Here is a 14,168-nt window from a genome sequence, read left to right on the forward strand (position 1 = left end):
GCTGCTTTCTCACTGGTCGTTGCCTGAACTCTCTGGGCTCCGCCTGCAGAACCCTCTCCAGCAGAAACAGGTAACGAAGTAGGTACAGCAACCTTCTTTGTTGGGGTTTCTGGCAAAGAGGAGGGGGAGAGTTCCCCTGAAAATGTTCTCATCATGTCGTGTTAGCTTGCTCTCAGTGCATCTTCTTCGCCCCCCTCATTTGTGCTGTACAAATAAATAATTAAAACAGCCATCATTAATCCAAAACTGCACAACCAAGTCTTTAAAACCCACGCTTCTCTTAACTGTGTTATACACGTTTATGCTTGTTGGGGCATGCCTAGCCTTGGGGCCAAAAGATATTGGCAGGCATATAGCTGGAGATCCACATCTTAACTGCCTTTGAAATAAAAGAGCTGGAGAAAACAAGAAAGGAGGATGGAGACAGGCAAGAAGCAGCAGAATCTGAGGAGCAACTGAAAATGACATAGCACACGGGCTAAACAGTCTTACGGCCCCAATATGCTGGAGGCCCATTTATGTAGCCACAATGTCCATGGAGTTAAGTTGGTATCTTATTTGCAAAGTACAAAACTTGCAGAGGGGAAACACCACAACAAAAAGCACAGAACTGAGCAACAATGACAGCTATGCCCCACCCCCTGCATCCATGGCAACACTGCCAAATCCCACTGATCACAGGCAGCTGCAGCAACACAGCAGGATGGTATGAAGGGCCACCACAGTGCCCCACGGTAAACAAAGGAGGGATGCCACAGTTCTCTCAAATGTGGCTTACTCAGTAAAAGTACAAATACATATAGAGGAGAAGGATCATTCTCTCTCTGTCTCTCGGGTTCAACATTCCTACTCTGGAATTGTCACAATGCTAAGTCAGGATTCAGGAATGGGATCGGGGTCTGGCATATGACTGTTCTTCCCCATCACTCTCCCATCATTCTCTTGTCTGTGCCCCATGCTGCTCCCACTGCTGGTGAAGTTGTGCTGGTATATCTGCACTGGTGGAGGAATATCGGGGGATATGCGGTGTAGTGGGGCTTCTGCTGTATTCTAAAGTCTGCCCAACTTCTACCAGCCAATCTGCAGTATAGGATCACACCCTGAGGCTACAGTCCTAAGCACACTTTTCTGAAAATAACTCCAATGAACTCTAAAGTACTTCCTCTTGAGTAGATGTGTATAGAATTGTGATGTAGTTTTCCTTTTCTCATTTTCACCCTGGATTATTTGTATATGTTTCTAAGCTCAGCCCTCCCCCCTGTACATATCTCTATTTTGTTAATCCCACAACTTCAACCAGAATTTATTTAGGGATCTTAACTTATGTCTCTTCTTCTTTCCTTAAATGAAGCCCACAGGACATGGACTGAAGGCCTATGATGTAGCAACCTTGCTAAGTGGATCTGATGAGTGGGTGAATGGGAGACCATGAGCATCTCTTGTTGTTGTTGTTCAGTCGTTCAGTCGTGTCCGACTCTTCGTGACCCCATGGACCATAGCACGCCAGGCCTTCCTGTCCTGCGCTCTCTCCCGGAGCGTGCTCAAGTTCATATTCATTGCATCCGTGATGCTATCTAGCCATCTCATCCTCTGCCGTCCCCTTCTCCTTTTGCCTTCAGTCTTTCCCAGCATCAGGGTCTTTTCCAAAGAGTTTTCTCTTCGCATTAGGTGGCCAAAATATTGGAGCTTCAATATCTGTCCTTCCAATGAGCACTCAGGGTTGATTTCCTTTAGGATTGACTGATTTGACCTCCTTGCAGCCCAGGGGACTCGCAAGAGTCTTCCCCAGCACCACAGTTGGAAAGCATCAATTCTTCGGTGCTCAGCCTTCCTTATAGTCCAGCTCTCACAGCCATACATTACTACTGGGAAAACCATAGCTTTGATTAGACGGACCTTTGTTGGCAAGGTGATGTCTCTGCTTCTTACTATGCTGTCTAGATTTGCCATAGCTTTCCTCCCAAGGAGCAAGCGTCTTTTAATTTCATGGCTACAGTCACCGTCTGCAGTGATCTTGGAGCCCAAGAAAGTAAAATCTGTCACTGCTTCCAATTCTTCCCCTTCTATATGCCAGGAAGTGATAGGGCCAGATGCCATGATCTTAGTTTTTTTAATGTTGAGTTTCAAACCAGCTTTTGCACTCTCCTCTTTCACCCTCAACAAGAGGCTCTTTAGATCCTCTTCACTTTCTGCCATTAGGGTGGTATCGTCTGCATATCGGAGGTTGTTGATAATTCTCCCAGCAATCTTAATTCCGACCTCTGATTCATCCAACCCGGCATTTCTCATGATGTACTCCGCATATAAGTTAAATAAGCAGGGTGACAATATGCAGCCTTGTCGTACTCCTTTCCCAAGAACCAATCAGTTGTTCCATGTCCGGTTCTTACTGTTGCTTCTTGACCCTCGTACAGGTTTCTCAGGAGACAGGTAAGGTGGTCTGGTACTCCCATCACTTTAAGAATTTGCCACAGTTTGTTGTGATCCACACAATCAAAGGCTTTAGCATAGTCAATGAAGCAGAAATAGACGTTTTTCTGGAATTCTCTTGCTTTCTCCATGATGCAGCGAATGTTGGCGATTTGATCTCTAGTTCCTCTGCCTCTTCGAAACCCAGCTTGTACTTCTGGTAGTTCTCAGTTCGCATACTGCTGAAGCCTAGCTTGTAGGATTTTGAGCATCACCTTGCTGGCATGTGAAATGAGCGCAATTGTGCGGTAATCTGAACACTCTTTGGCGTTGCCCTTCTTTGGAATTGGAATGTAAACTGACTTTTTCCAGTCCTGCGGCCATTGCTGAGTGTTCCAAATTTGTTGGCATATTGAATGCAGCACTTTAACAGCATCATCTTTTAGGACTTTAAATAGCTCAGCTGGAATACTGTCATCTCCGCTAGCTTTGTTGTTACTAATGCTTCCTAAGGCCCACTTGACTTCACTCTCGAGGATGTCCGGCTCAAGTTCAGTGACCGCACTATCATGGCTAGCAAGGACATTACTATCATGGCTATCAAGGACATTAAGATCTTTCCTGTATAGTTCTTCTGTGTATTCTTTCCACCTCTTCTTAATCTCATCTGCTTCTGTGAGGTCCCTGCCTTCTTTGTCCTTTATCATGCCCGTCTTTGCACAAAACGTTCCCTTGAGATCTCCGATTTTCTTGAAGAGATCTCTAGTCTTTCCCATTCTGTTGTTTTCCTCGATTTCCTTGCATTGTTCCTTTAAGAAGGCCTTCTTGTCTCTCCTTACTATTCTCTGGAACTCTGCATTCAGTTGGATATATCGTCCCCTTTCTCCCTTGCTTTTCGCTTCCCTTCTTTCCTCAGCTACTTGTAAAGCCTCATCAGACAGCCACTTGGCTTTCTTGCATTTCTTTTTCTTTGGGATGGATTTCGTTGCTGCCTCCTGAACAATGTTACGGACCTCCGTCCATAGTTCCTCAGGCACTCTGTCTATCAGGTCGAATCCCTGAAATCTATTCCTCACCTCCAATGTATATTCATAAGGTATATGATTTCGGTCATACCTGAATGGTTTAGTGGTTTTCCCTACGTTCTTCAATTTCAGCCGAAATTTTGCAAGAAGCAGCTCATGATCTGAGCCACAGTCAGCTCCAGGTCTTGTTTTTACTGCCTGTATGGAGCTTCTCCAACTTTGGCTGCAAAGGACATAATCAATCTGATTTCGATATTGACCATCTGGTGATGTCCATGTGTAGAGTCGTCTCTTGTGCTGTTGGAGAAGAGTGTTTGTTATGATCAGCGTGTTCTCTTGGCAAAACTCTATTAGCTTTTGTCCTGCTTCATTTTGTACACCAAGGCCATGCCTGCCTGTTATCCCGGTGATTTCTTGATTTCCTACTTTAGCATTCCAGTCCCCTATGATGAAGAGGACATCTTTTTTTGGTGTTAGTTCTAGAAGGTGTTGTAGGTCTTCATAGAACCGATCAACCTCAGCTTCTTCGGCATCAGTGGTTGGGGCATAGACTTGAATTACTGTGATGTTGAATGGTTTGCCTTGGATTCATACTGAGATCATTCTATCATTTTTAAGATTGTACCCCAGTACTGCTTTTCCCACCCTTTTCTTGACTATGAGTGCTACTCCATTTCTTCTAAGGGATTCTTGCCCACAATAGTAGATATGATGGTCACCTGAATTAAATTCGCCCATTCCTGTCCATTTTAGTTCGCTGATTCCCAAGATGTCGATGTTCAATCTTGCCATCTCATGTTTGACCACCTCCAGCTTACCTTGATTCATTGATTTAACATTCCAGGTTCCTAAACAATATTGTTCTTTACAGCATCGGATTTTCTTTTCACCATCAGACACATCCACAGCTGAGTGTCCTTTCGGCTTTGGCCCAGCCGCTTCACTCTTTCTGGTGCTACTTGGAAATACCTTCTGCTCTTCCCCAGTAGTATATTGGACACCTTCCGACCTGAGGGGCTCATCTTCCAGCGTCATATCTTTTAGCCTTGTGATACGTTCCATGGGGTTTTCTTGGCAAGAATACTGTAGTGGGTTGCCATTTCCTTCTCCAGTGGACCACATTTTGTCAGAACTCTCTGCCATGACCTGTCCATCTTGGGTGGCCCTGCACGGCATAGCTTATGGCTTCACTGAGTTACGCAAGCCCCTTTGCCACAACAAGGCAGTGATCCATGAAGGGGATGAGCATCTCTACACCAGCCTAAAATCCTACATTTAAAACAGGGCTTTCTGCTTCTGTTTTAACTGCAGGATTGCGATGGACTCCCTTTACACACGCTTCCTTCCCCCCTCCTTTCCCCCCATATCTGAATCTTCATTATGTTTCATTATACAGCCACTGGATGGCGCTGTGGTCGAGCTCCTCTTATTGTGGCTTTTCCTTTCTCACAAGGAAGCTGAAGCAGAACTCAAGCATGGTAATTTGATAGCTCCTTATCTCTGATCTTTTAAAAAACGGAATAAAGGTAATTTAGTGTGGGAGGCACCCTGGAGGTTAACGATGTCATCTAAAGGACCTGCAAACTTCGGTGAGTAACCAATCTAAATAGCAGGATAAAAGCTCTGTGTGAAGAAGCCCCATATGTACACTGCCTTGAGCTCCATGATAGTAGAGAAGTGGCATATAAATGTTAATGTTTATTATTAATAATATTAATAACCTTATTTAAGACCCATCACAAAACTCAGTTCTTTCATCTTATATTAAATTTGGAATGTTTGAGTTGTGCAAATAATGTTTTTGGTACGTCTGCCAATTTTGATGGCTATTCATTTTTTTTTCATCCTTTTTATTGTTTGTCCAGTGTGACTTGTGTACTGGTACAGTCAATTACTGTTTTTCTGTTCACTCTCTCTACACAGCCATGATCTTTGTCCTTCCTCGGCACTCTTTTATTAAAGGCTAGAGACTTCTGATCCTTCATGACTCTCCTTCCATAGAATTAGTGCCATACCCAATATCTAGATAATGCCTTTGTCGTGTGTATTTTCCAGTCTTTCTAAGGGGTGACCTGAACAGCACAGAGCACTAAGGTTTTGGATACTTCATCGATGTTTACAGTGAAATTGAAATTGTGGTATTTCTATTAGTAGAGAGATGCAAGTAGGATGGGAGCTAGAATTATAATGCATTATAATAGTATTGTAATATAGTGCATTGTAGCAGTGGCAACAAAGAACTAGGTCCTTATCAACTCTTGTTTGAGCCACCACCCAGAAACCTAAGATGCTAGATAACAAAACTTAAGATAATTCTTCCTTACGTGCCAAGACCAGGACAGAGGCTGGATGTCAAGAACTCCAATGGGGTGAAGTTAATAATGGAGAACAGGGGGAAAGGATGTTGACACTGAACATACCACTCACTGAATAATCATCTATACATGCTCATGAAATATATATATAAGGTCCCAGCTTCACTCCCAAAACACCATATATCCATCCTAATGACACAACCCAAGAGGAAACAGCACAAGTCTATAGAGCATTCATGCTGTTGTTGGGGCCCAGTTATTGGGTTCTGGGTATACCAATCCCAACCCAAGGAATGTGACTTTCAGCATGTGAATGGGGCAACCTAGTTATAAACCCCACTTCAAGCAGACCTATGCCTAAGTGCACACTTTCCTTCCAGTGGATAGTCACAACAGTGGCATTTTCTCATGACATTCCACCACCAGAAGATGATGGTAGGATGACAAGTCTCCTCAACAGTGTCAAGGGCAACTCAAGTCTATCTTTTTCTCTCCACCCCTCCCCCAGTCTGAGGGACTGAATGTAGTGAAGAACCATGTAGGGCACCAGTTGGTCTACAGAGTCAGCTGTTTCCCACAAAGGGTAAGGATTAAGATAGTCAGTTAGCCTGGTCACATAACCAACTCATTACCCAATCTCATATTTTAGAAACATGCTTAGAATCTAGCTTATTATCCTCATCCTTCAGTGTCCATTCATGCCCCTTTTCCAAACGGATGCCCTCCAGATGTTTTAGACTGTAACTCCCAGGATTCTTGACCATTGACTATGCTGGCTAGAGCTGACAGGAGTTGAAGTCCAAAACATCTGGAAAGCACCAGGTTAGGGAAGGCTGAGTTAAAACCTTTACACGATAGCTAGGTTCCACCGTAAACATGTAAAGTGTGAAGAAGTGTGCATTTCTAACCAGGCAGTGGATTCATATTAGAAAGATGTAGTCCATATGTAGTCCCTACGTCCCTGAGTATTTAGGCATGTAGTTCCCCATCACACTTCATAATGTCAGCTGTAGCACACACTGATGAAAGAGGATCCTGAGATGCAGTTGTTTGTATTTGATACCAATTATACTTCGTGTTTTCTACTTTTTAACCAACTGCTGATCCTTTTCTGTCATGATATTTTTCTATTTTTTAAGGCTTTGATTAGAGATCTAGTAGAGGTATATTTTATCAGCTAGAACACCTTTTATCCACAAATACATTTTATTTGTTCACAACCAGTGGTCATCACAATACTTTAGCCAGATGTTTATTCACATCCTAAGTATGTCAAAGTCTATTTGTGAGGCATGATTTCCCTTACATCTTGTTCAGACCACACTTTCAGCAGTCTTTGGCTTAATGGCAACCTGAGCATCTAACAGCAACTTGTCCTACTGTTATTTTCCTATATGGAAATAAGACCTCTCTATAAACAAAGGAGTTTACTATAAGACATGAGGTACTATTTTAATGTTTTCTAGCCTGTGAGTACACTAGTAGAACTGCCATTGCATGTAGCAGCCTGAACTCTGTATTTGTGATGCACAAACACACACACACACACACACACCATTACCATTCTAGCAGTGCCTTGCATCAGCAGAGGTAATGCTATGCTGGCAGAACACAATGTAAAGTAGCACAGTGATACACTTGCACCAACAGGAGCATGGTCAGTCCAAGACATTTTGCTGTCTAAGGTGAAGGAGAAGATGTTCCACTCCCCTTCCCCTATTCCATGTACAAAATGCAGCTAGACTGGCAGCTGGATCAACACAAGTGACAGGACAGTGTCTTCCATTGCAGCTGAGGGTAGCAAGCTAGCTTAGAGGGCATGGATCAGGTCATATGGCACATACAGCTCTGTCCGCCAACATCTTGTTGCTTCTCCCTGCCACAGCATCTGCTGCCTGAGGTGGTCACCTTACTCTGCCTAATGGTAGGGTCAGTCCTGAGCAGGAGACTACTGCTGGTGGAGGCATTGTGCCAGTGGAGCAATACTAATGGCAAGGAGGAGTGAAGTAGAAGTGTGGAATCTTATATTTGTTCAGGACTTGTTCCTATTATGTAATGGCATAATGTTATGCCTGAAAAAGAGGTGATGTAATTTTTTAAAACTCCAATTTAAACAACCCAAGATTATTCTCCCCCTCCCTCTCCACCCCTATAGCTCGAAGAAAGGGCAGGATTGCAAGTAATTTTGCAGCCAATTGTGACACACCACCAGAATATATACAACCTAGCCAGAGAATTCTGATCTTATGCATCAAACCATAGAGCTATCACTCTCTTCATGGCCAGAGAACTTAGAGCACATAAGTGGAAACTCAGTGATGGGTACCTTGGTGAAAGAGCAGTTTGCACTAAACAAAAAACCAAAAACCAAGCAGCCAAGGTTCACAAAAAAAGTGGTACGGGCATATTGCTAACCCTTGTCTTCTCCTTCTCAGAACCCCTACAGGTACTCCACCTCAGGACTACAGATACAAACACCTACCAACACCCTAAAGGCACTGCTGCAACTGGGACTACAAGGACAAAGCAACCCAGACAGGTAAGTCAGGGTGTGGAAAACCTACATTCAATGCGTAGATAATCAAATAATCTCCATCCTCTACCCTGAGCACTCCAATGTACACCAGTCACTCACCCATGAACACAGTGTCTTCTCCACTGAATGTTTTTCCTTGCAATATGAGAACTGTATGCTGATTAAGTATCCCTCTCTTACTCTGCAGAGGATAGCAGTGTCTGCCATGCAACCTGGGCTCAAAGGGTGAGTATACAGGTTATGGAAAGGGCCCCCTGTTGGCAACAAAATCTCAAACTGAAGTGATGCAATTGCATTGATGAAGGTCATGGGGAGCACAGCCATCTTTGTAGATGAACATCTATCACTCCACCGCACTTATTGATAGTGCTGGCCAAGCATCATGACTCCATCTTCCTTGCAGTATATGAGCCAAGGTACATGGAGCACAACAGTCACTGGAGACAGTGCTTGTCCTCCACACATGAGATGGGTAAGCACTGTCTTACTGTCCACATTTTCTTCCCCAGTGGGTGAGTTCCCCAACATAGATTCATGGGGAACTGCCTCTGGTAGAGTAGGAAACTGGAATGGCACGTGCATAATGGAATACCACATAGTGGGCAGCACCATTTCTCAGTCATTAATCCAATGTTCCCTTAACTCATGACAAAATCCAGGTCTTTTTCATCTCTCTATAGGCAATCAGGCAGCCTTCATCCCACTCACAGAGGCAATTATTTACCTGAGTTTCACTCCATACAGACCATCAACTGCACCAGCAGCAATGAGTGAGGTTGTCACCTTTTCTTCCTAGGCTCCTGTGCCTTTTCAGAATGCATGGTAGGTAGCTATCTAGCAAGTACAGCAATATCCAAACATAGGGATGCATTGAAATGAAAGCTACTCCTGTTACCCTGCACACTCTCTTTCAACTGTCACAGGCATAGGAGCTCTTCAAGAACCACCTCACTTCTATGTGTTGCCTGCAGATCTCATTCCACTGCTGATCTTGTTCAATATACACTGTTTGAGTTGTGCCTTTGTTCTTGTGATGGTTAGCAGATAGGGGCAGTTCCTTTTCCTTGTAAGACAATGGCAAGGGATTGATCCTGGGATCTAATGGTAGGGTCAGTCCTGCACTAAGCCTGGGTCAACACTAAGCCTGTTGTAGGTATAGCTCATCTTGGGGCCTCTTCACTTCTGCTCTATATGGCTGTGTTTCCTAGGTGCCATGGATGGGGGAAGGGAAGGTGGCAAGTTATAGTCTGGGCCCTTGGGGAACTATAGGTGCTTCCAGGCACAGGGTGCCTAGCACTACCAGTCAGAAAGCATTGAAAAGCATTCTGCCTTTTCCCCCCTGCAGGATTGTCTGCTATAAGAAAAAAGACAGAAGAAGTGGTGGGGAAACATGGGAGGGTTACAAGTTGAAGATGATCTGGACCCTATATAAAATTCTGTGAATGAGGCAGAGTGATGATACTATAAAATACTTGTCTAGAAGCACCCTATAACAGCCCCAGTTCAGGGGTCTGCCAGTAATTCCCTTTCAAACGGGGACCAACTGTTCCAACTTAGGGCATAGGTACTGGGCTGCTCAGATCTAGTTGCAATCGGTATAGTTGTTAAGTTGTAAAAGAAGAATAAAGCTTTGAAAGGAATTCCTTTGTCTGTGTCTGGACTTGGCTACTGGATTAGACTGAGAGAGGCCTCCAAGGAGCCCTTGACAGCTTGGTCCCCATTTGAAAGGGAATTACTGGCAGACCCCTGAACTTAAGGACTAGGGAGAGTCCCTCCCCTTTTCCCTTGGATCCTCTGGGCGCAGCCGTTGTTTGCGCGCCAACCTGGCACTACGCCTCCTTTCCGCGCCCTCCATCTGGCGCCGCTCTCTGCGTCTGCGTCGCGCATCCACCAAGTCTGTGCTTGGTCACTCCCTGGACTGCTAACTAAACTAGGAATGCTGGTGGGAGGAATCTCCATCAGCTGTTGGTCCTGGGAAAGAGGAGCACGCTCCTCTCCCAGGAGCGACTGTTCTTCCTCAGAATCAGAACTACTCTGGGATTCTATGGGCTCAGTGTCCACCCTGACAATAAGTATGCTACACTAGTATTAGCCCTGAGGTAGCAGCCACCAGCATGGTGGGACCATATGATAATCCTGCCTGGTAAATTAATTTTTTCCTACATAGAGATTATCTTCGTGCAGAAAAATGGTAGTGTGTGAAGTGGCCCTTAGCTAACAGCTGCTGGTATTACTATTCTCCATTAATTAGTCTAGTCCCTACAATTGTAAAGATAGTTGGTCACAGCAGCAAATGGAAAATGAGATTGTGCCATCTGGATTCTGTCTACTCATTAAAAATGAAGAGGGGAAAATCTGAGAATCTGGCATTTTAATGGTGATGGAAGCATTACATCTTAATGTCACACACATAAAATTAATAAAATGAAAGAGGTAAGGAGTCTAATGAAATGGTCATTCTTAGTTTGGGACAAAGGAGTTGAACTAAGAACAAAGATGATACAGAAGGGATGGATAGGAGTGGTGTAATCAAGCCAATGGGGAAAAGAAGGATGAAGACTAAAGGATACCTGAGACTCCAGGAAAGTCAATAACCTGCACATAATGAGGAGTTCTTCACTTGCCTCCAGTATCCTCAGCGTGTGGGGAAGCATGCAGCTTCTTGCCATACATGCACATTAGTAGGCATGTGCCAACTAGGGCTGGCCCAAGACATTTTGCTTCCTGGGGCAAAGAACTATATGCTCCCCCCACCCCATTCCAGAAGCCAACTGGCCTGGTGGTCGAAACTTACTTCAGCACTAATGACATCCTCCATTGCACCTGAGAGCAGCAGACTAATTTAACATAGGGTAAGCTGTGTGGCAAATACTGCTCTGTCCTTAACAGCTTGCCTCTGTTCTCTGCTCCCCAGCATCTGCTGCCAGAGACAGCTGCCTCACTCTGCTGAATGGTAGAGCTGGCTGTGGTGCCGGCACTTTGGTCCCTGGTCCTGAAGTCGCAGACAAGCTGTAAACACATAAGTGGTGGCAGCAGGTGTGGATTGCATCAAAAGGTGCACCCAGCCTGTTCAATCGGGGTAAGGTGAGCACTGGGAGATGTATCCACACGTGCATCTGTGTCAACAACACACTTAGATCTCTTTTGCTGGATTGGAGTGTTTGCCTTCTGCTCTGATCAAGTCATATTGAAAAAACTGGACTGGGAAGTTTCAGGTGCAAGGTGTGACTCCCCTCCATATGAAGGCTTCAGGCCATTTCTAAGATGAGAAACTGAGATTGATGTCATCCTGGAAATCACATCCTCTGTACTAGAAGCCTTTGGTCCACTGGATAGTTTGCGAGTCGTGCATGAAGAAAAACTCAATTAAATTTATAGTGGTAGTAGCTGAGTTTTTGTAGTCATGGCCAATGTCCTCTCTGGATACAACTATCAAGCCCTGCTCAAGATCTTACTATATAAATAAAAGGCAGCAGACAGAGATGACAGACAAATTGGAGCACAAGAAAGCAGTGTTCTAATATTGATGGGCTAACAGCAGGCTGGCTCAGCATATCAGCTCCACGGCCATGGTCAAATATTTAAAGTAATGCTGTTGTTCCTTTGTATGAGATAAGAGGAAAAAGGGAAATGCTTTTATGTTAATTAATGCCGGAACATACTTTAATTTGGTTTTTGGGAAGTAGTGCACATTATCATGTATATCTTATTTCTTTTGTCATAGATCCATAGCATGGAGCTACCACAATTTAATCCAAATAAATGTAAAGCAAGAAGGTTTTTGTGCATGCTCAGGATTCAGTTCCTAAGTATTAACAGCATAACTGTTTGAAAATGTAATAATAAAAGTAGATGGCTGTGAGGAACTGGGAATAGTGTAGAGGCTGTTGGCTTGGCCCTGTCTCAGGTCAGCAGTAACCAAAAGCTATTGCTCTCTGATGAGTAGGTTACACATTTATAATAAATGAGCTTGTGAGTTCATCCAAATTCTTAATGAGGAAATATTCACATGCTGCACTGTGGGAACAAGTCTGGGCATCTCAAATATAAATAATAGCATGGTCCAGGCAGACTGATGTCCACATATTTATTTAGAAGTCCCCCTCTTAGAATTAGGTTGAGTTTCATTGCTTGAGAATTGCAGAAAAACATGTCCACATGTTTACTGGTTTCAGAGTGCACTGTTTTCTGAATCTGTCCCTAGAATTCTTTGTCTCCCCTTTTATATATGCACCAGCCTTTTGTGCAAATATTTCTCTGGTGTCCATTGCATCAAGGCAGTTCCAAGTGAATGTTTTTGCATATATAAATGCATTCATGCATTCATTGATGATGGGCATTGCTAGTCCAGATGAACTAGCTAGATTGCTGAATAGGTCACACAGCAGCCATCCATTCTGGCCCAAGACATTTTGTGGCCTGAAATGAAGGACAAGATTGCATGCCACACATTCCATATATAGAAGCCAACAGGGCTGGCAGTTAAATCTTACTTCAACACTAGCAATGGAACAACATCCTCACTGCACCTGAAAGGAGTAGGCTATCTTAGGGGGCACAGGATATGCTGCATAGCATACACAATTCTCTGGACTCACTCACCGCTCCTCCTGGCCCTTGCTGTCTTCCCACACAAATACTGCAACAGAGCAGGCACCTCATGAGCATGTACCATGTGAGCAAAGCAACAAATTCACACATGTGAAGCCTGGTGGAGTGCATGGTCTGGCTGCCTCTCTGCCTGCTTTTTCAGTTAGGAGTCTTTCTTAACAGACCTGTCAGGGATGCGTTGGGAGAAGGCAATTAGGCAAGATATCCAGACAACCCAACCCAACAACAAGCAAGCATTGCTGCCACTGGGGTGTAGGATCAGGAGGATGGGATTTAGGGGGAGCAGCTGGGGGAGCCAGGCTCAGGAGGAATGGCCAAGGAACTATCACCCTCCGCCCTGCTGGCATCTGCTGCCTGAGGCAGCTGCTTCACTCTATCTAATGGTAGGACCGGCCTTCTGCCATTATGCAGCCAGCCACTGTGCCAAAACAGTAGCACCAACCTTCTGTCCTAGTTAGTGCTTCCTTTTTGGAGTTACTTTCCCCTTTCCCTTCCAGTTTGGTGTTCTTAGGAGTGACAACTGGAAGCACCCTGGATATTTTAAATCTAAAAACAACAAATTTTTGCAGCACCTCCTGCCTTAGTTCTTCAACTGTCAAGTTTCCCATCCAAGTTTTGTTTTCAACGATGCTTCTTATGTATGGAGATGAGATTGCTTGGTTTTGTTTCCTGTCTTTTCTGCTACATTTATTGAAAGAAATATTCACAAAGAAAAAGTAATTAACAGCAGCGAGCAGGAGAGGGAGAGAGAGAGAGAAAGCACAAGGCTGAGTTTGTCTTGCAGGATGACACCACAGCAAAAGTGACATGCTATTTGAGTCTGAGATTTCACAAGGTATGTGTATGAGACACATGGTCCATATGAGCAAGCCTGATTGGTAAGGTGAGAATTGTGGTTTAGAGGAGGAAAGAAAACATATCTGGCAGCAGTTATCCAGAATATAGAAGGAAAATAAGTTATAGCAGTCCATATTAAGGAGAGTATGACAAGATGGGCAGGTTCTCTTCCAAGAGAATTGGAAGAGACACAGTAGCAGAGTAGGCAGCTCAGCCACGACTGTCAAAGGTCAAGGTGTTCAAGATGTTATATATCACCTCCCTCAATGTCCTCACTTTGTGAGAATGCCTCTGCCAGACTGATCCCTTAAGTTATACAGTGTGAAAAAATTAACTCTGAAGAAGTCAGGAGTTTACAAGAAAGAGAGGCCTTCCCTGCCCCCATACCTTTTCCAGAACTGGAACTCTCACCAAATATAGTGATTCTTGAGATGG

Source organism: Heloderma suspectum, chromosome 4, assembly GCF_057233095.1.
Source record: "Heloderma suspectum isolate Gila_16-S chromosome 4, 16-S_ref, whole genome shotgun sequence".
NCBI classification, from domain to species: domain Eukaryota; kingdom Metazoa; phylum Chordata; class Lepidosauria; order Squamata; family Helodermatidae; genus Heloderma; species Heloderma suspectum.